Here is a 3,905-nt window from a genome sequence, read left to right on the forward strand (position 1 = left end):
ATTTTCGAAAATTTTAAAAATATTTTTCAAAAATCTTTTTCCTAATTTCATCTCATAATTTTCGAAAATATCATCAACAATTAATGTTTTGATTCAAAAAATTTTAAGTTTGTTACTTGCTTGTTAAGAAAGATTCAAACTTTAAGTTCTAGAATCATATCTTGTGATTTCTTGTGAATCAAGTCATTAATTGTGATTTTAAAAATCAAATCTTTTTCAAAACTAATTCTAATCATATCTTTCTATCATATCCTTTAAAAAAAATCTTATCTTTTTCAAAAATTTGATTTTCAAATATCTTTTCTAACTTCTTATCTTCTTATCTTTTCAAAATTGATTTTCAAATTTTTTTCAACTAACTAATTGACTTTTTGTTTGTTTCTTATCTTTTTCAAAACTACCTAACTAACTCTCTCTCTCTAATTTTCGAAAATCTCTTCCCTCTTTTTCAAAAATTCTTTTTAATTAACTAATTGTTACCTTCAGACAGAAAGAAGGTGAATCCCTCTATAAAGCTTGGGAGAGATACAAAGAACTGACCAAAAAGTGTCCTTCTGACATGCTTTTAGAATAGACCATCCTGGATATATTCTATAATGGTCTATCTGAATTGGCTAAAATGTCATTGGATACTTCTGCAAGTGGATCCATTCACCTAAAGAAAACGTCTGCAGAAGCTCAAGAACTCATTGACATGGTTGCTAATAACCAGTTCATGTACACTTCTGAGAGGAATCCTGTGAGTAATGGGACGCCTATAAAGAAGGGAGTTCTTGAAATTGATACTCTGAATGCCATATTGGCTCAGAATAAAATATTGACTCAGCATGTCAATATGATTTCCCAGAGTCTGAATGGAATGCAAGCTGCATCCAACAGTACTCAAGAGGCATCTTCTGAAGAAGAAGCTTATGATCCTGAGAACCCTGCAATAGCAGAGATGAATTACATGGGTGAACCATATGGAAACACCTATAATCCCTCATGGAAAAATCACCCAAATCTCTCATGGAAGGATCAACAAAAGCCTCAACAAGGCTTTAATAATGGTGGAAGAAACAAGTTTAGTAATAGCAAGCCTTTTCCATCATCCACTCAACAACAGACAGAGAACTCTGAACAAAATACCTCTAATTTAGCAAACTTAGTCTCTGATCTATCTAAGGCCACTGTGAGTTTCATGAATGAAACAAGGTCCTCCATTAGAAATTTGGAGGCACAAGTGGGACAGCTGAGTAAGAAAATCACTGAAACCCCTCCTAGTGTTCTCCCAAGCAATACAAAAGAAAATCCAAAAGGAGAGTGCAAGGCCATTGACATAGTCAACACGGCCGAACCTAGAGAGGAAAGGGAGGACGTGAATCCCAAGGAGGAAGACCTCCTGGGACGTCCAGTGATCAATAAGGAGTTTCCCTCTGAGGAACCAAAGGACTCTGAGGCTCATCTAGAGGACATAGAGATTCCATTGAACCTCCTTACGCCCTTCATGAGCTCTGTTGAGTATTCTTCTTCTGAAGAGAATGAGGATGTTATTGAAGAGCAAGTTGCCAAGTTCCTTGGTGCAATCATGAAGCTGAATGCCAATTTATTTGGTAAAGAGACTTGGGGAGATAAACCTCCCCTGTTCACCAATGAACTAAATGCATTGGATCAACTGAGATTGCCTCAGAAGAAACAGGATCCTGGAAAGTTCCTAATACCTTGTACCTTAGGCACCATGACCTTTGAGAAGGCTCTATGTGACCTTGGGTCAGGAATAAACCTCATGCCACTCTCTGTAATGGAGAAACTGGGAATCTTTGAGGTGCAAGCTGCTAGAATCTCATTAGAGATGGCAGACAATTCAAGAAAAGAGGCTTATGGACAAGTAGAGGACGTACTAGTAAAGGTTGAAGGCCTTTACATCCCTGCTGATTTCATAATCCTAGATACTGGGAAGGATGAGGATGAATCCATCATCCTTGGAAGACCCTTCCTAGCCACAGCAAGAGCTGTGATTGATGTTAACAGAGGTGAACTAGTCCTTCAATTGAATGAGGACTCCCTTGAGTTTAAAACTCAATGACATCCTTTTGTAAACATGGAAAAGAGGCACAGAAAGCTTCTCTCAAAACAGAGTCAACAAGAGCCCCCACAGTCAAACTCTAAGTTTGGTGTTGAACTCCCATATCCAAACTCTAACTTTGGTGTTGGAGAGTCTCAACAATGCTCTGAACATCTGTGAGGCTCCATGAGAGCCCACTGTCAAGCTATTGACATTAAAGAAGCGCTTGTTGGGAGGCAACCCAATTTTTATTTAATTATATTTTTATTAGTTATATGTCTTCATAGGTTCATGATCATGTGGAGTCACAAAAACAACTGAAAAAATTGAAGAAAAATCAAAAACAGCATTAAAAACAGCACACCCTGGAGGAGGAGTTCACTGGCGTTCAAACACCAGTAAGGAGCATCTGGCTGGCGTTCAACGCCAGAACAGAGCATAGAGCTGGCGCTGAACGCCAGAAACAAGCATGGAGCTGGCGTTCAACGCCAGAAACAAGCATGGAGCTGGCGTTCAACGCCAGAAACAAGCATGGAGCTGGCGTTCAACGCCAGAAACATGTGACATCTGGACATTGAACGCCCAGAACAAGCATCAGTTCGGCGTTTAAATGCCAGAATTACATGCAAAGGTGTTTTACATGCCTAATTGGTGCAGGGATGCAAATCCTTGACACCTTAGGATCTGTGAACCCCACAGGATCCCCACATACCTCCACTCACCTTACCTCCTCATAATCCTATATCACCCTTTCCCAAGAACCCTTCACCACTCACATCCATTACTCCCCTAAAACCATCATACAACCCACCTACACCCACCCACTCTAATTCTAACCATCAACTCACCTCCATATCTTCTTCTTCTTCTACTATTCTTTCTTCTTTTGCTCGAGGGCGAGCAACATTCTAAGTTTGGTGTGGTAAAAGCATAGCTTTTTTTTAAAGGGAAAACAAAAGCTTCCATCAAGGATCTATAGCTCAGTGGTAGAACATTTGACTGTAAATCAAGAGATCCCTGAGATACCTCAGGGGATACATTTTCCCCCACACAATTATTAGGAGCAACTAAGGGTGGAACATCAAGAGCACTCCATCATCCTCCATGAAATTAGAAAATATCAAAAAGCAAGGAGGAAGGAGCAACAAAGACAAGGAAGAGACATAGAAGAGCTCAAGGACATCATTGGTTTCTCAAGAAGAAAACGCCACCATCACTAAGGTGGACTCATTCCTTGTTCTTAAATTTTTTGTTTTTCGTTTTCTTTATGTTAAATGCTTATCTATGTTTGTGTCTTATTACATGATCATTAGTATTTAGTAACTATGTCTTAAAGTTATGAATGTCCTATGAATCCATCACCTCTCTTAAATGAAAAATGTTTTAATTCAAAAGAACAAGAAGAACATGAGTTTCGAATTTATCCTTGAACTTAGTTTAATTATTTTGATATGGAGATAATACTTTTTCTTTTCTGAATGGATGCTTGAATAGTGCATATGTCTTTTGAAGTTGTTGTTTATGAATGTTAAATATGTTGGCTCTTGAAAGAATGATGACAAGGAGACATGTTATTTGATAATTTGAAAAATCATAAAAATGATTCTTGAAGCAAGAAAAAGTAGTGAATACAAAGCTTGCAAAAAAAATGGTGAAAAAAATAGAAAGAAAAAGAAAAAGCAAGCAGAAAAAGCCAAAAGCTCTTAAAACCAAGAGGCAAGAGCAAAAAGCCAATAACCCTTAAAATCAAAAGGCAAGGGTAAATGAAAAAGAATCCCAAGGCTTTGAGCATCAGTGGATAGGAGGGCCTAAAGGAATAAAATCCTGGCCTAAGCGGCTAAACCAAGCTGTCCCTAACCAT

The sequence above is a fragment of the Arachis ipaensis genome, chromosome B08 (assembly GCF_000816755.2).
Source record: "Arachis ipaensis cultivar K30076 chromosome B08, Araip1.1, whole genome shotgun sequence".
NCBI classification, from domain to species: domain Eukaryota; kingdom Viridiplantae; phylum Streptophyta; class Magnoliopsida; order Fabales; family Fabaceae; genus Arachis; species Arachis ipaensis.